The 19,317-nt window shown below is 46.6% G+C and overlaps 1 long non-coding RNA gene across 1 annotated transcript; it reads left to right on the top strand.

The window, feature by feature from the left end:
• LOC123521057 lies at positions 1–10,733 on the top strand. The gene is made up of 3 exons (XR_006679548.1): positions 1–57; positions 5,950–6,099; positions 6,839–10,733. It is a non-coding gene; the product is annotated as an uncharacterized LOC123521057 (long non-coding RNA).
• Positions 10,734–19,317: the final 8,584 nt, after the last annotated feature.

Raw genomic sequence — 19,317 nt, 5'->3', positions numbered from 1 at the left:
CTGAGGCTAGAGAGCTGCGTGCGGGGCCGTGGGGAGGCCGCCTGGAACAACGTGCAGGTGAGGGCCTCGGTGGGCTAGCTGTAGCAGCCCCTTCCTCCATCCCACCTGCAGTCTGGAGTGCTCTCATGGTCAGGGCTAGAGGAGGGGGCTGTGGGTCAGCAGTGATGGACATGAGTATCAGGATGACTTTATAAGAGCCATCTGATAGGGGAGGGTGGGAGGACAAGGGGGAATCGATCACAAGGATCAACCTATAACCCCCTCTCAGGGGGATGAACGATGGAAAAATGGGTGAGGGGTGACAAAGGATGATGTAAGATATGAAAATAATCTATAGCTTATCAAGGGTTCGTGAGGGATGACGGGCAGGGGAGGAAGGGGGAGAAAAGGGAAGCAGATATCAGGGGCTCAAGGGGGAAGAAAATGCTCTGAAAATGATGATGCAGAATTTGTGCAAATGTGCTTAACACACTGGAGGAATGTATGGATTGTTATAAGAGATGTAAGAGCCCCCAGTAAAGGTATTAACAACAACAAAAGAGAGCCATCTATAGAACGGCTCCAGGAAAGAGGGGGCCTTCAAGCTGCAATAAAGCCATCGACGAGGCTGTGTGGGCTGCGAGTGATGGGCATCCAGCCAAAGGGGCCTTGACCGACAAAGAGAGACTTACAGGCTCAGGTCACTGCAGTCTAAACCATGTCGTCAGGATCTCTCCAGCATCTCCACATCACTTGACGCGCTGCTGCTGCTGCTGCTGCTGCTGCTGTTGCTGCTGCAGCTTCGTGCTTAGCCTGGCCCTTCGCGTGTGGCAGCTGGAGGTGCAGCAGAGCCCTCGGGATCGCCCTCCGGGTCCCATCAGGAGTGTCACGGTATGGCTCCCCTGAGCCAATGACTGTCCAGGACTGGTTCATATGGCCACTCCCAAAGGGCGTCATCCTGAAGAAGGAAAGGAAAAGAGAGTGGCTCCCCAAGGGATAGTTCCCTAAGAATGAGGGGTTCAAGCCAGCCTTGCTGGACTAACCACCTCCCTCTGGGCAACTGCATTTAACTTTCTGTGCACCCTCCCTCAAAGCTGGTAGCACAAATGTTAAGAAACCAAGAATCCAGGACAGATAAACCCCCCAGGAAGAGTAATGGGTGTAGCGATCCCATGAGGGCAGTGGGAAGGAGGGTGGAGAAATTGGGAGCTGATCGCAATAATCGATGTATTGACACCGCCGCTCCCCCCCACTCCAACACACACACACACACACACACACAGACAAACAACAGAAACGTGGGTGAGGGGAAACAGCAGCTGTGTAAGATATGAAAATTATAATTTATAAGGGTTCATGAGGGTGGGAGGGGATAAAAGAGCTGATACGAAAGGTTACAGTACAAAGAAAATGCTTTGAAAATGATGATGGCAACATATGGAAAGACATGACTGATACATATGGATTGTTACAAGAGCCGTAAGAGCCCCAATAGAGTTTTTTGAAAGAAAGAAACCCAGAATGCACTGACTCGGGCTCCCAGCTCATGCTCCCCACCTCTAAGTGAGACTCCTTGTGGGACTGTGCACCTGAAGGTTGACAAGGCAGACCCCGGTGGGCCCGCCTCAGCACCGCTGCTCGCTCGGCTCAGACAGAGACCCTCCTTGGGTTCTGCAAACTGTGTGTGGCTGCTCACCCACCGGAGCCCCACTGAGACCAGGAGAAGCATGGGGTCTGGGCAGAGAGTGTGCCGGGAGCGAGGAGTGGCAGGCAGTCCACACGAATGCCCGAGGAGAAGTCACTTAAACAAGCAACAGCATGGTGCTGGGCTTGTGGCTGGGCCTGTCTCTGCCTTCTGAGGAAGAAACATGGCAGCCGAGCTCCCCAGTGGAGTCTGTACCCCTAGGGCCTCAGCCATTGTGAGCAGAGAGCCTCTGAAGGGAAAATGTGAATCTCAAACACACCAAGATGCTGAGCCATGATTTGATGGACTGCTCTCTCAGTTATTAATATGGCAAAATAAGCAAGGATATAGTGAATATCAACAACAGGGCCAGATCAGCAATTCTAGAACATTCCATCAAGCAAACCACAACAAAATATACATTCTTCTCAAGTACACAGGGAACGTTTGCCAAGTGGATCTGTATCCTGTGATATAAGTTTCAATACACTTAAAAAGGATTCCAGCCCTGCAAAGTATTTTCCCTTACCACAGTGGAATTAAATTAGAAACCAGTAACGGGAAGATCTCTTCAAGTTCCCAAATATGTGGGAATGAAATAACACACTTCTATATAGCACACAGATTTAAAAAAAAAATTAAAGGGTAGATCAGAAAACATTTTGAAGTGGATGAAAATGAGAACACAGCTTATCTGAGTTGGTAGGCCACTGTCAAAGTACAGCTCTAAATGCCTGCAGTAGAAAAGATCTCAAGTGAATGACGTGAGAAACAGCAACTGAAAGCTGAAGGAGCAGAAGGGAGGACGTTATAAAGACCAGAGTGGAATCAATAAACTAGAAAACAGAAAAGCAACCAGAAAAATAAGTGAAATCAAAAGGAGGCTCTTTAAGATCGAGAATAAAATTGATAAACTTCTAGTGGAATGATGGGGATGGGGGAGACACAAATTATTAGTACCAGCATTGAGATGCATAGTATCACTGTAGATTCTATAAATATTCAATGTGCGATAAGGGAATACTTAAAAATACTTTTTTTCAACAGTTTTATTGGCATATAATGTACATATCATACAATTCATTAGTTCAGTCACATCAAGAAGAGCTGTACTGTCATCACCACAATCATTTCTAGAACATTTACTCAGAAGAACTTTAATGCCAATAAATTTGACAACTTAGAAAAAAATGGACAAATTTACTTAAAGGCATATGCTACCAAAGCTCACTCTTGTAGAAATCGATAACATGTATCACCCTATTAAATAAATTAGCATTGAAATTAAAAAGCATTCTCACATATAGAAATCCAGGGCATATAAATTCACTGACTAATTGTTCCAAATATTTATGTAATCAGTGTTACATAGAGACAGTCACTCGTTTCATGATTTCTTGGGAGTGTGGCCGGGGAGGTAGGTGGTAAATGGGGAGCTAATAACAATGAGTGCAAGAGGGAAGAAAATATTCTGACATTGTGTTGATCATTGTACAACTCTTCTTAATTGAACTATTGAATTTTATGTTACGTGAAGTATATGCCAATAAAATTGTAAAGAAAAAGAAAGAAATGTTGCAAATTCTATAAAAATTCTTCCAGAAAATTATAAACGCTGATTCATTCTGTGAGACCAACATTACTCTGATAACAAAACCAAACTAAGGCATTGTAGGAAAATCATAGAACATATCCCTCGTGAAACAAGTGCAAAAACTCTAAGCAAGATGTGAGGGAATCGTGCCCAACACTTTATGAACTTGTCAGGCGGTGTGTCCTTCTGTTGGGCACAGGTCACTATGGGTCAGAACCGACTCGATGGCCCCCAACAGCAACAACAGGGAAAGGAAAAACAAGACTGAAGGCCATGTATACTAGGAATGCATGTGATTCAACATGTTAACAAAGTTATATATATGTTTTCAATTTATATATTCAGACTCAGATATTATTCAGATAATATTCAAATTATATATGTATATGTATGTAATCACCTCAATAAATCCAAAAGAAAGCATTTGACAAAATCCAACATTCATTCTTGATTTAATTAAAAAAGTAAAGAATATAGCAACAGACCAAGAATAAAAGGGAGATTCCTCAGCTCGGTAAAGGGCAACAGGTATGTGGGCAATCACCACTCAACCAGTAGCCAGCAGGCTGTGGTTGGGAGCCCCCCGAGGCCCCTCAGGAGACAGGCCTGGCGGTCTCCCGGAAGCCCTGTGCAGCTGTCTCCTCTGCATGTCCGGTCGCCACAGGTCACAGGTGATTGGACAGCACCTAACAGTGGCAGCAGCATTATAACAGGGATAAACCACAACAGGATCATGCCAAAATAAGTATGTAACAGACAAAGTATGCTCTGCTGTGTGCTTCCATTTGTGTTCATCTGTGCATCAGCAGCACAACCAGACCCGGGCTGCCTAGGGAGGACAGGAAGAGGCAGAGGGAGAGGTGACAAAGAAACAATGACATGCTTGGGGATCGTGGATTTGTTTATTATCTTCATTGTGCTGAGAGTTCCCTGGTGTAAACATAGGTCTGAATGTATCAAAGTATACGCTTTAAATGTGTATCATTTATTATACGCCAATTATCGTTAATAAAGCTGCTAAACAACAACTGAAAAAAAGCTATCAGCCAGATGTAGTATGTGGACCTGGTTTGAATTCTGGTTCAAACAGGCTGACTAGGAAATTAAATTTATAAAGTATTCAAGAATACTTAAACTCAGAATGTTAGATGGCATTAAGAAAGTATTGTTACAGTTATGCAAGAACTAAAAAGTAGTATGGTTATATGTGTATGTATGTATGCATACAAGTGTATAGATATGTGTGTACATATCAACCCTATAGAACAGGTTAGAACTGCCCCTATGGCTCTCCAAGACTGTAAATCTTTATGGGAGAGAGCTTCATCTTTGTCCTGCAGAGTAGTTAGTGGGTTCAAACTGCTCACCTTGAGGCTAACAGCCCAGAGCCTAACCTGTTGCACCAGTGGAACTCCTGTGGCACATATAAATATATCTGTATCTATCTATCTCTCTATATAGATATAGATATATATAAAGTGTATGCATCCATATACTTAATTTATATATAATATCTTAATTTTAAAATATAAAAATGTATATACAATAAATCACATAGATAATGTGGATAATTCTTATGGATAATTCTTAGACTTATTTAAACAATGTGTGATTGGTTTAGAGGTTCCAAGGCTTAGGACCACAGTCTTGTGGGACAAGTCAGTCAGTTAGCATAATATCATATGTAAAGTTTATGTTCTACATCCTAGCTTGGTGAGTAGCATCGGAGATCCTCAAAGCTTGTAAGTGGCCCTTGAAGATGTAACTGCTTGATAGCTGAAGTAAAAGAGAAACCAAAAACTACTAAAAGAAACTAGTCCACAGGCCTAATAGCGTACATGAACTATAACCTCATCTACCCTGAGACCAGAGGAACTAGAGGGTGCCCTGCTAACTACTAACTGGTCAAATCAGGAGCACAATTGATGGATGCTGATATAATGCGAGCAGTATAAGGAACAAAACTCAGAAATGTTAAAAGACTAGACTAACTGAGCCAGTTGAGACTGGAGGACTTCTTGACACTGTTACCCTGAGATAATCTTCAAACCTTGAGCCAAAACTATCCCTTGGGGTCATCCTTTAGCTAAACAGAAATTGGCTCATAAAATAAGCAATATCATCTTTGAGTGCTCTGCTTCTTTAAAACAATCATCTATATGAGACCAAGCATCTATAAGAGACCAAATATTTACTCAAAAGCAAAGACAAGAAGGTAAAGGAGCAGGCAAACTGATTACTGGAAAAGTAACAACCAGAAGAGAAATCATGAGAAAGCTGATATGTTGTGAAAAAAGGAACCAATGTCCCAGAACAAACTGTAGAAAAATTGTTAACCAGGATCCTACTTTGCTGTGTAAAACTTCACAAAATCATAATGAAATATCTTAATTTTTTTTAACTTGATTGCTCTATGGTACTTATTGAAGGCCTTACCCCCGGCCTGATGTAGCATCTGGGATCTGCGTCAGAATGATAAGGGGGAGGGAGGGGTAGTGGCAGGACTAACCAAACACCATGATTGGTCATTATCGGAGCCAAGTGGTTGGGGTGGGAGGTTTGGGCCATCTACTTTTTCTGGGCCTCCGTGTTAAATGTGTCTATGATGAAATAAATGGGGTAGGTGTGGGGAGGACGAATTAAAGGTGTCCCTGGCCTTGCTGTCCTTCTCAAAGCATCCTCCTGTGCACAGGTGTTCACTTTCACCTGGAGGGAGGACATCCGGCCCGGAGACCCCCAGCATACCAAGAAGTTCTGCTTTGATGCCATCTCACACACCAGCCCGGTCACCCTCTATGACTGCCACGGCATGAAGGGCAACCAGCTGTGGAAATACCGGAAAGTAAGTCAGGAGTCTATGTGGTGCGGGAAGCAGGGCAACTTGCATGGTGTGAGCAAAAGCCTTTAGGGGAGAATGCCTGGGGAGTGTAAATAGCACAGCATTTGAACACAAGATGAAAGGTTGGCAGTTGGAATGCACACACAGACACACACAGGGCACCTCAGAAGAAAGGCCTGGTGACCTGTTTCGGAAAAACCCCAGCCTTCTAACCCCCATGGGGCAGTTCTGCTCTACACACCTGGTGGTCATGAGTCAGAATCAACTTGACAGCAACTAGCAGCAGCAGCAGCAAAGGGAAGGATCGGAGTTCACACTGAATTTGTTTAAGGCAATGCAGGACTCTCCATAGAGCTCACCTGCATGCTCAGTCCACACACATACCCTGGCCAGTTCTCCAGTTGCTCCATACAGAATGTAAATCCAGATTGCGATGTAGCGTTCCCAGATTCTTACCTTTTGGCAGTCTGACTCCTTGAGAAATAAAAATAAAAGCCAGCGTGAGAAGTGGCAGTGGAGACAGGCAGCTGCAGGGCCCAGGCCACACGTGGCACTCACCATGTCTGCCCTCATCCCAGTGACACCCCTGTGAGGAAGGGTCGAGAAGAAAGCCCATGGGGTGGCGAGCAGCTAGCCAGCCACGTCCTCGCTGCTCACTGCTGCTGTGTTGGCCGCCGCCACCGCCGCTGTTTGGTATGGCCATCCCCAGTGCTGCCTGGCTAACAAGCTCCCTGTTTTGTAGGACAAGTCCCTGTACCACCCAGTCAGTGGCAGCTGCATGGACTGCAGTGAGAGCGACCGCAGGATCTTCATGAATGCCTGCAACCCTGCCTCTCTCACCCAGCAGTGGCTGTTTGAACACACCAACACAACAGTCTTGGAAAAGTTCAATCAGAACTGAACCCTGGCATCCCCTTGATAAGCCTGGCCGGGGCCTGCTCTCCCTGCAGCCTTCTTCTCTGAGGGTGGCGAGGGGATCTGGGCTCGGAGCTGTCACGGGGGCTGGCCACACGGGTCAAGGTGAAGAATGCTCTTGCAGCCACGCTGCCCTGGCCCTTCAGGACCTGTGTCTTGGGGCTGAGGTGGGAAACAGATGTGCGAGAGGCCCCAGGTGACAGCCGAGCCTGCCTTCAGCCCTCTGGTGTCATAGGAAGCCAGCAGCATCTGTTCACTTTGTCACCCTGTCCCCTTGAGCATCCCATAGAAGAGACGCTGGCACTGTCCCAAGCCACTCCGAAATGAGTCCCGTGCAGTTGCCCGGTTGGCTGCCCTAGCTGAAGGTCCTTTAGAAAGACGGGCACAATTTGCCTGCTTGGGGTAACTCTGAATAGCACCCATGCAAAAGTGGGCCTGCTCCAGCCTCTGCTTTCGACAGGGCTGGCACCGCCCACCTTCTGCAGTGCCGCAGCCCCAGAGGATCTACCCGGAGGCCGCTCCTGGGCCCCCAGCAGTCGGTGGCCGGCACTGGCCCGCTGGGAGTCATGAGAGGGTTCCCAGTCCTTTGCAGCCACACAGGAGACCTGTGAAGTGCTCCTTTCAGATCTCCCAACAAGGCCAGCCCCTCCCCAGCTTCTCAGGGCCAGCCCTCAGGGGCCTGTGGGAAAGGCCCTGCAGTCTGGGCATACAGGCTCAATCCCAGCCCATGCTTTCATCTCCCTCTCTCTACTCCCGGCAGTTACTTGCCTTAAGAGAGGAACCAGGTGCTCACCTGACAAAAGTGTGGAGACCTCCAGGGTGGACTGTGGGCAAGGCGCCTCGCCTCCGACCTCATTGTGGTTCTAGTTCTCAGTAGAACTCATTCAAGAACTCTTGTCATCCGACCCCTTGCTCTAGGATGCTACCCACAGGGCTGGGATTCTGGCACCCAGTGTGGATCTCTAGAATGGCATGCTGAACGGCTCCCAGGCAGCCCAAGCCAAGAGAGAACCTGTGAAGCCCAGTCTTGCTGGGGCGGGGGGATGCAGGGGTCGTTTGTCCCTCATCTGTGCCAGGGGCTTGCTCCACCCAGGTCCTCAGAAGAGAGGGAAACCCTGGAACTACCCCGCCACCGTCCCAGCTGCAGTCTCATTTGCTGTGAAGGAAGGCAAGACCCCAGTGTCCTGTGGCCAGGGGTGCCCCAGCTCCGTGCCAGTCCTCCATGGTGACGTTTTGCTTGGATAATTGTGTGTCAAATCCCGGAGGGCTCCTAGGCCAGCCAGAAGCATCTCTGTAACCAGCTTCCATCCTCGAGTTTGGAAATGGAAGCTGCACCCCAATGCCTACAGGCAGCATCCACCAGCTAGCCCGAGAAGGGCTCGGAGTCAGTATTCCTTAGGGTGGGTTGTGCCATCTATCAATGAAGTTGCTCCCTCTGAGAGCAGAGCCACCAACCTGCTGTTGAGCTGCTGGCTGGTCTCCTGGCTATTGGGTTTGGGGGGTGGGTAGGAGGGCAGGAGATAAACACCCCCTCCAGCACCCCTGGGGAACCGTGGAGCTGGCTAAGGGGCACTGTCATGCAGCCCCGGTATTTGTGAAGCTGGCTTGTGGCCTTTCCAGTGGGACAACACACCTTGAGAAGTGGCACTCCGTACGAGCAACAGATACCATCAAGGAGAACGTGCCAAGGGGCCATTTGGAGTGCCAAGTGAGGACCCAGCATCGGAGAGCAATGCAGCATCTTTCCAATAAAAACTGTGCCTTTTAAGAAGAAGAAAAAATGCAAATGTACAGTAAATCCCGAAACTTGAACCATTTCCTAGTGCCTTGCTAGACACACAACGGGGCAGGGTGGGCCAGAGGGCGACTGGTGCTGGACGCAGTTCCCGTTGGGTGAGTGTCTCATTCCTTGTCGTCTCATTTCAAGCAGGAGATGTTGGGCCCAGAGCAGGGGTGAGACAGAGGGCAAAGTACCAAGGCAGCAGGGCCCTCACTGAGTCCTGGCCTGAACGGGCGGCCGGTATGACCTCAGCGGACCCGGATCTGGGCATGCCTGCAGCCCCCTCCCAGCCCCACACTGCTCGTCCTGCCCGCACCATCAGGGCGGGGCAGGAGCGCCAAACAGATTAGATTTCCAAAGGGCCCCAGTCCCAGTGGGCAGCAGCGATCTTGGTGGCATGGGACTTTGGGAAAGCTGGTGCACCAGGCAAGCAGGCCTCAGCCTGCCTCCTCTCCAGCCTTTGCAGGCTGGCCAGTATGTCACCTGCGCATTCTGGCATTTGTCACTGCCAAGCCCGCGTGGCCACGTAGAACCAGGACTTGATCTGGACACCGTGTATGGTAGGGAGAAGTTCTTTGACTGAGTGGGTGGGAACAGGAAGCCACCTTTGTTTTCACCTCATTTTTTTGAAACTCCTGGCTCGCACCCCCTGCTGATGTTCAAGAGAGCGCAGGCCAGAACCTGTATGCTGTGGTCAGCATCACCCCCACACACACACACCCCCATTCTTCTAAAGCTAGTGTTCTGGGGATGAGGTCACAAAACAGGACAGGGCCAAGAAAGTATCTGTGTTACCCATGGCTTTCCACAGCAGTCTTCCAGAAACTTCTGAGAGCAACTCCCATCTTTGAAGTAAGAGCAAGGCCGTGGCAGCAGCGGCATTCACAAGCATGCTTATAAAGAGGCATCTACCTCGTGCTCCGAGGGGCCTTTCCACTTTGAAAGTGGCCCGGGAAGTCTTGGTGCTTCCCTTCTAGGAGGAAGTAACGCAGAGGCTGGGAGGCACCTCACAGGGGAGATGTGGCAGGAGACAGAGCGCGAGTTCCGGGGAAAGCCCAGTCTTTCCGGAAGATGAAGCACCAGGTCCCAGTGTGCACACTGCGTCCACTCGAGTCACCCTGGTGTGATTTCCCGCTGAAGAAACGGCCCCAGGGTTTTTCCCTAGGCGTCTCCATTTTTGTAGTCTCTGGTGTCTCAAAAAAAGAAAGGAAAAAAGTGGCAAAGCGCCTTCCAGTAGTAATCGATCATGGGGGTCTTTGCTTCAAGGATACTTAGTGTGCTTTGAATGTGGGGTGACCTTTTATCAGTCCCAGGAGACCGCAGGTGTTTCTCGTGCTTTTTGAAGGTTTTCAAGTAGGAGGAAGGGAAGGGAGCGCAGTTCTGTTCTGGAACTCTTTCCCACTTTCAGCCAAGGCCCTTTAGGGTTTCTTTAATTAATCAATTTATTGGGAGCTCTTATAGGTATTGTAGGAATCCATAACTCAATTAGATCAAGCATCATTGTACAATTGCTCCCCCCATCCATTTCAAAACATTTTCTTTCTTCCTGAACTCTTTGATGTCAGCTCCCCATTATCCCCTCCCCTCAACCAATGCTCTTAGTGAAAACCCAAGTCCTGCTTGAGTTCAGACTTGAACTTGAGCCAAGACCGCTGCCACCTCTGGGTTAGGAGTCGGACCTACATTTCAGGTGATGAGGTCCCCCTCACCTATGCTCCCAAATGGCTTGAGTTCTCCTCCTTCCCACAACAGAATCGGGCTTCCGCTCTGCTGTTGACTTGAAGGCACGGAACCCCAAAGGGGAACCGGCCTAGGACCCCTTGGAGAAAACTCCAAGCCGCCGCCACCTCCTGCCTGGAGGAGGGATCCTGTGTGTAGGACGGACTAGCTGACCATGTACAGTTGTGACTGTTGTTGAGTAAACCTCCAGACTTTCTCTAAAGTGGTCTCTGTCTTGTTCCTTGTCATGCGCCAGTCTCCTTTCTGTCATCCCACGCCCCCCCACCCACCCACCTCACCCTGATACATACTGAACACTTAGCACTAGGATGGATAACGGCCAAGACAGGTGCATTCCCAAGGGCGGTCCTTCTAGCGGGGTGGGGAGGCAGATCTAAAACAACTAAGCAAGCTTGAGTTTGAAGAGAGACTGGGGTGGGTTAGTATTAGGTAGGATGGTGAAAAGCCATGAAGGAGTGAGACGAGGGGTTCTGGGATAAGAGTGTTCCAGACTAAAGCAGCAGCCCTCAGTTAGGGGCCCTGATGTGGGACTAGTGTCAGGCTAGTATCAAAGTAGATGAGTTCAAAGACATCAGTAAGGCAATTCATAAAGGGCCTTTACATACTGAACTCAAGAAGGGAAGGTGTAAAGAGGGCAGTGTCGAATAAGCTTAATTCATCCCTGATGCTCACCCCATCAGTCACAAGTCCTTACTTAGCAAAACCTTTTGCTGCTGTTGGCTATTGGCTTTGATCCTATATGGAGGGACAATGAGCTCCAAGTAGCAACAATTGTGAGGATGGTGGACGACCAGGCCGTGCTTAGTTCTGGTGCATATAGGGTCGTGATCCGTAGGAACTCATTCATTGGCACCAAACAGCTACAGCAGTGTAGAAACAGCACCGGTTGGCCCAGCAACATTGGCAACACCAAAAGAAGATGGAAGGAGTACACAATTACAGAACCAAAAAGAATTGGTTGACGTTCAACTATTGGAGAAAGTATGTTGCTGCTGTTAGGTGCCATCCAGGCAGCTCTGATCCATAGCCACCTTCTGCACAGCAGAATGAGACTACATGGTCCTGTGTCATCCTCACAGTTGTCCTTAGACCTGAGCCCAGGGATGCAGCCACTGTGTCAGTCCTTCTTGTCCAGGGCCTTCCTCTTTCCCATGCCACTTGACCAAACATGATGTCTTTCTCCAGGAACTGGTCTCTCCTGACCATATATCCAAAGTATGTAAGACCAAGTCTGGCCATCCTTGCCTCTAAGGAGCATTCTGGCCTTACTTCATCCAATAAGATCAGTTTGCCCTTTTAGCAGTCCAGGGTACTTTAAATATTCTTCTCCAGCACCACAGTTCAAATGCATCTAGTCTTCTACAGCAGTGGTCCTCAACCTGTGGATCGAGACCCCCTTGGGGGTCGAACGACCCTTTCACAGGGGTCGCCCGATTCATAACAGTAGCAAAATACAGTTATAAAGTAGCAACAAAAATAATTTTATGGTTGGGCGGGGTCACCACAACATGAGAAACCTTATATTAAAGGGTCATGGCAGGAGGAAGGTTGACAACCACTGTTCCACAGTCTTCCTCATTCAATGTCTAACTTTCATGTGCAGTGCAGAATACCAAGACTTGGGTCAGGCACACCTTCGTCCTTAAAGTAACATCCTTGATCTTCAATATCTAAAGATGTTTTTTGCAGCAGATTTACCTAATGCAATATGTCTTTTGATCTCTTGTGACTGCTGCTTCCGTACTTATTAATTGTGGATCCAAGTCAAAATCCTTGACAACTTCGATCTTTTCTCCATTTATCATGATGTTACCTATTGGTCCACTCGTGAGGATTTTGGTCTTCCTGACACAGGAGTTGTAATCCATACTGAAGGCTACAATCCTTGATCCTTCATCAGCAAGTGCTTCAAGGCCTCTTCACTTTCAGCAAGAAAGTGGTGTCATCTGCATACCGCAGGTTGTTAATGCGCCATCCTCCAATCCTGATGCTGCACTTTTCATAGAAGCCGGCCTCTGACGCTTGCTCAGCATCCAGGTGATACAAGTATGATGAGTGATTACAACCTTGATGCATGCCTTCCCTAACTGTAAACCATGCAGCATCCCCTTGTTCTGTTTACCCAACTGCCTCTTGCTCCATGTACAAGTTCTGAATGAGCACAATGAAGTGTTCTGGAATTCCCATTCTTCTCAAGGCTATCCATAGTGTAGTAGGGTCCACACGGTCGAATGCCTTTGCATAGTCAAACATAGACCTCTTTCTGGTATTCTCTGCTTTGAGCCAAGATCCATCTGACAGCAGCAATAACATCACCTGTTCCGTGTCCTCTCCTGAATCCGGTCTGAACTTCTGGCAGTTCCCTGTCAATGTGCTGCTGCAACTTTTATTGCATGATCTTAAGCAGAATTTTACTTGTGTGTGACATCAATGATACTGTTCTGTAGTTTTAGCATTCTGTTGGGTCACCTTTTTTCTTTTTGGAATGGGCACAAATATGGATCTCTTCCAGTCAGTTGGCCAACTAGCTGTCTTCCACATTTCTTAGCAGACATGAACGAGTGCCTCCAGTGCTGCTTCAGTTTTCAGAAGCCTTCTCCTGGGTATTTCAGTCACTTCCTGGAGCCTTGTTTTGGCTGATGCATTCGGTGCACTTTGAAGCTCTTCCCTCAGCACCGTGGGTTCTTGCTCATTTGCTGTCTCTCGAAATGGTGGACTGTCGACTAGTTCTTTCTGGTACAGTGATTCTGTGTATTCTTTTCCGTCTTCTCTTGATGCTTCCTGCATCATTCAATATGTTGCCTAGACTTGAATTTTTTTAGTTCTTTCAGAAGGACATGCTCAGCATTTGGTTTTTTAATTCTGGATCTTTGCACATGTCAGTGTACTATTTGGCTTTGTTTTCTCAAGCTGCTCTTTTAAATGTTCTCGTCAGCCCCTTTCTTCCTTTTGCTTTTGCTACTCTATGATTAAGATTCCGTTTCTGAGGCTCTGCCGACGTCCATTTGGCCTTTTCTTTCTTTCTTGTCTTTTTAATGACCTTTTGCTCTCTTCGTGAATGATAATCTTGATGTCTTCCCACAGCTCATCGGCTCTCTTCTGTCATTAGTGTTCAGTGCATCAAGTTTGTTCTTGAGATGTTCTCGAAATACAGGTGGGACAGACTCAAGGGTGTATTTTGGTTCCTGTAGACTTGTTTTAATTTTGTCCAGCTTTACCCTGAACTTACATATGAGCACTTGATGGTCAGCCATAGTCTGGTTTTTAGCTGCTGGTATTGAGCTTCTCCATCATGTCTTCCCACAGATGCAGTCAAGTTGATTTCTGTGTATCCCATCTGGGGAGATCCATGTATATAATCTCCTTTTGTGTTGTTGAAAAATGGCATTTGCTATGAACAAGTTGTCGGTTTTGCAAAATTCTATCCTGCCATCTCCAGCTTCATTTCTATCACCAAGATCATATTTTCCAACCACAATTTCTGCCTTTGTTTCCAACTTTTGCATTCCAATCACGAATAACTATCAATGCATCTTGATTGCATATTTGATCAATTTCCAACTGGAGTCATTGGTAGATTTCCTCAGTGTCCTCACTAGCTTTTGTGGTTGGTGCATAGATTTGAGTAATCACTGTACTGATCGAATAGATATAATCTGATCACAGATAGCAGTGAACTTGATGATTTCGCACACTATTTTAAAAATATGACTTTATTTGGGGTTCTTACAACTCATAACAATTCATACATCAATTGTATCGAGCATATTTGTACATATGTTGCCATCATTTTCTACACATTTGTTTTCTATTTGAGCTCTTGGTATCAGTTCCTTTTTTTTCCTCCCTCTCCCATCTCCCACTCTCATGAGCCCTTGATAAATTATGAATTATTATTTTCATATCTTACACCGATAACTATCTCCATCCATGTTTCTGTTGTTTGTCCCCCTGAAGGGGGTGGGGTGGGTAGGGTGTTAATGAATCAATCAGTTACCCCTTCCTCCTCTCCTCCCCTTCTCTCCCCCCTACACACACACACACACACACACACACACACAACCTTCCCCCTGTTCTCCTGATATTGCTACTTCTATTTCTGTTCCTGGGCGGTTATCTGGCCTGGATTCCATGTGTTGTGAGCTATTATCTGTACCAATGTACATGCTCTGGTCTAGCCAGAACTGAAAGGTAGGACTGGGGTCATGATAGTGGGGGTGCGAGGAAACCTCAAAGAACCAGAGGAATATTGCATGTTTCATCGGTGCTAGCCTGCACTTTGGTTGACTCATCCCTTCCTTTTGATTTTTCTGTGAATGGGGTGCCCTATTTTCTACAAATGGGATTTAGATCTCTACTCCAACCCCCCCCTCTTCCTCAACAATAAGTTTTTTAATTATTTTGCATCTTCTGATGCCTGTTACCTGTTTTGTTGACACCTGTCCTGTCGACACTTCTGGATCGCACAAGCTGGTGTGCTTCTCCCATGTGGGCTTGTTGCTTCTCTGCTAGGTGGGCACTTGTGTAACTTCAAGCCTGTAAGACTCCAGATGCTATATCTTTTGATAGGTGCCTAGCCAGGCACCATCAGCTTTCTTCACCACATTTGCTTATGTACCCGCTTTGTCTTCAGCAATCGTGTAGAGTGAGCATCACAGAATGCCACGTTGTTAGAACAAAGTGTTCTTGTGTTGAGGGAGGGTATGAGCAGAGGCTCAGAGGCTGTCCATTTCCTCAATGTATTGACATGTAAATATATGTACATAGGCCAATACCTCTATTTTTATGAATTAATATATTTACATATGTGCATACCTATGTCTATACCTCCATCCATAGCTTTGTTTCCTAGATCTTTCCTGTTTCCTTTTACCTTCTTCCTGCCCCAACATCACACTTGCCCTTCTTTTGCTTCTCAGTAATTCCTCTCAGCTAGATTGCTGTTGCTGCAACACCACCAGGATCTCTTAAGTCCTCCTCATTGTTGATTTTAATTCCCTAGTTATTCCCGTCTACTGCATTGTTTGCTCACCGCTCCCTCACTGCCTCCTCCCCTCAAGTCCTTCCAGAACCATCTGTCTCATTGCTTTCTCCTACAGCTTGTGTCCCTATCTTATATAGATAGGCTATCTTATATAGGTAGGCAAAACAACAATAAGAGAGACCAAACAAAAGAAACAAGATCAAAGAGGGGGGTGGGAAGCACAGATAATTCCAAATCTGTCCACTGACCTTTATGACTATCTCCACAGTTCCAGGACCTGGCCCTCTTAGCCTGGAGTCTATTTTGGGGCCTCCTCGGGTGCTTCGTAGCTTTGCTCCCATTGCTGATCTGTCCTGTTCCCTTTCTTGATTCACCCCACTGTGTGGTGGCGGGGGAGAGGGAGGGTGGAGGGGAGGTCAGACAGAACTCATTCCCCACCATGAGTCCCCAGTATTGTCTTCTGTCACGATATGTTCCAGCAAGGGGACATCATGTCATGCATGCTCCTTTCTGATAGTGAATGCCACGTCATTCCTCTTGGTTGTGTTATTCCGGGCACAGTAAACCATGTGACTTTCTGATTAAAAATGGCCAATTCCACTCCATTTCAGCTCAATAATGGCAAATATATCAATCTATGCGTTCTATTTCATTTTTCACCACTTCCAGTTTTCCTAAATTCATACTTAGCACATTCCAAGTTTCAATAACTAGGAGATTTTTGCAGCTGTTTGTTGACCTTGCATCACCCCCCATCAACAAATGAAGATCCCTCCGGCGCCGCTTCCCACGGGCTTTACCTGATTCATGTCACCATAGTCACCTCCCCTCGAGAAATCCACTCCTCTTCAGTCACATGTTGAGTGCCCCGGCCCTTCGGGCCATCTGCTGGCGGTGTCACCCTCCAGCAGGGCTCTGCTTCCTTTGTTTAGGCTTTCCGTTTGTGAAAACACTGCAGAGCTGTGCGTGACGTTTCAGGTTTTCAGCCGCTCTTCTTCTGAAGTGGACAGTTGAAACACCAGTGACATACAAGGGGTAACCCCCAATGCTCATTTGTGTGTGTGTGGGGGGGTTGTTTTTTATGTGAGGGGGATGATGCTTTAGTTCATTCCACTAAGTCAGACTGTTAATTGAGCTTTTTATTTAGAGGTTCTGGAAAGATTGTGTAACCATGTGCGACCCCAAAAAAGCCTGATTTGTGGCAGATGGGACTGGTTTTGCCACCATGACAATGCATCTGCTCATGCAGCCATCTCAGTGCACCAGTTTTTGGCAAAAAGCAACATGCCTCATTGCACGCACCTTCTCACCTGACCTGGCTCCATGCAACTTCTTTGTTTCTGCGAGTTCAGAAGGACATGAAAGAACAGCAATGTGACAATGTAGAGGAGGTGAAGAAAGAAAGGAGGGAGGTGGTGTCAGCCTTCCAAACAGATGAATTGGGAAAATGTTTCCAAGAATGGAATTGCAGATTTGACAAGTGTATTAAGTGTAACGGAGAGTACTTTGAAGATGATAAGGCTGTTTTGTAAAAAAAAAAAAAATACATAGCTTTGAAAAAAATTCCAGATTTTTTGGGTACCCTCGTCACTTCCAGCATCACAGCAACACACAAGCCACCACTGTATGACAAACTGACAGACAAGTGGTGGTCTTTCTAAGGATTTGGAAGACAGCCAACCAGCCGAAAGGGATCCATATTTATGCTTATTCCAAAGAAAAGCGATTCAACAGAACACTAGATCAGTTGGCACAGCAGTTACAACAAACATAACAATGATTGGGAGGGGGCAGGACCAGGCAATATTTCAGTCTGTTGTACATCAGGTTGCTATGAGTTGGCACACACACTACAGCTCCTAATGCCAATATCAATATAAATAGCATATTGTGCAAACAGGATTGGTTTGCCCAGTCCCGCAATTAATTCCATATGAACCAAACTCACTGCCCTAGAGTCAATGCCTACTCACAGTGACCGTATAGGACAGGGTAGAACTGTGCCTGTGGGTTTCCCAGACTGCAACTCTTTACAGAAGTTGAAAACCTGGTCTTTCTCCCAAGGAGCTGCTGCTGGTTTCAAACTGCAGACCTTGGGGTTAGCAGCCCAGCTCATAACCATGAAGCCACGAGAACCCCTAATGCAGTAGGAGATTGCAACTCCTGCTCCCACCTGGCTGCCGTTTCTGCAGTAGAGTCAAGATTTTGGATGGTGCTTCACACTCCACTATTCTGTGCTTGCAACTGGGTGTGGGTGGGCTTGCGGGTGACCAAGATGCGGAATAGCCACCTGCTGGTGTTATCATATAGGGCCCATCAGAGGGCATTGTGGATTCTGGGAAGGGATTCTTGTTCCTGGGTCTCTCTGACTGGTTTCAATGCCTGTATTAGGTCTTCCTGCTTGCCCTGGGGGCTCAGAATAATACCAGATTCTCCATTTACATATATATATAATTTATATATAAAAATATCTAGAATTTCATAGAAAGACATCCAAAGAATTTCCTGACCCAAAGGACATGTCCTTGTCTAGGGGCTAGTCCCTTCTGATAACATCTGGAAGGTATGTGAGATCAAGTCTTGCCATCATCAATTCTAAAGAGCATTCGAGCTACACTTCCTCCAGGACAGAGTTACTTACTCTTCTGGCAGCCAGTGGTGCATTCAGCATTCTCACCAGCACCGTGGTTCAAATGCATCCGTTTTCTTTGGTCTTCTTTAGTCATTGTTGAAATTTCACAGGCATTTGAGGCAATTGGAAATACCAAAGCTTGGGTCAGTAACACCTTAATTATTTAAATGCCAATGAGTCATTTCCAACCGCAAAGCCACCCTGTGCAGAACAGAATGACATCAGTGGTCCTGCACCATTTGCACAGTTGTTCCTGTACCTGAGCCCCTTGTTTCAGCCATGATGTTAATCCATCTTGTCCAGGGCCTTCCTCTTTTTTGCTGCCTTTCCACGTTACCATGCATGAGGTCTCTGTTAGTCTGGGTAGACGAGACACAAATTCTCATATGTATATAAGAGAGAGCTTTATATACAACAGCAATTGAATATTGAGAAAACATCCCAACCCAGTCCAAATCAAGTCCATAAGTCCAATATTAGCCTATATGTCCTATACTAATCTATAAAGTCCTCTTCATACTCAAGAAATGTGCAATGATGCTGAATGCAGGAAGATCACAGGCCATTTGAGGGGGGGGTGTCTTGTAGATCCAGTGGCATTGTAAGCATCTCAGCACTGGCAGGGGTCTCCACGTGGCACCTCCAGCTCCCAGGACTCTGGCTTCATCAGGGTAGCTTCATGTGGCTTCCCTTCAGAAATGTCTCACAGGGACTAAGAGAGGGTTCCACCTCCAGTGAGCTATTTATCTCCTTAGTGCCTCCAAAGTGAGGTCATCAAGTTGCGACCTGATTGACAGGTAAACTCCACCCCTGCACTCGTAAATCTCAAATTGAAAACAGACTATGTAACTACCACAGACCATCCCTTGTCAATTTGACACTTTCACACAACTCTTTAGCCATATATAATTTTTAAGCAATAATAAAATCATATCTCTACCTAACAAGATAAAACTAAAAATGCATACAATTCAATATGTGCTACTCTCATTTAAACATAATGTTCTATAAGTGAACAAAACAAAAAATATCTTATGCAAAACAATTGCAGTTAAGTAACACCTTCACCTTAATCCTATAATCCTACAAAAATATTCCCCCACCTATGAAAGTTTGTAAGCCAACCACTTCGTGCCTTTATCCGCCCAGTTTGGGTATCCAATTTCTATA

The sequence above is a fragment of the Echinops telfairi genome, unplaced genomic scaffold (genome assembly GCF_000313985.2).
Source record: "Echinops telfairi isolate 266 unplaced genomic scaffold, ASM31398v2 ScPeMD7_7469;HRSCAF=8507_0, whole genome shotgun sequence".
Taxonomy (NCBI): Eukaryota; Metazoa; Chordata; class Mammalia; order Afrosoricida; family Tenrecidae; genus Echinops; species Echinops telfairi.
The sequence above is the reverse complement of the archived record's forward strand: the minus strand, read 5'-3'. Positions and strand labels throughout refer to the sequence as shown.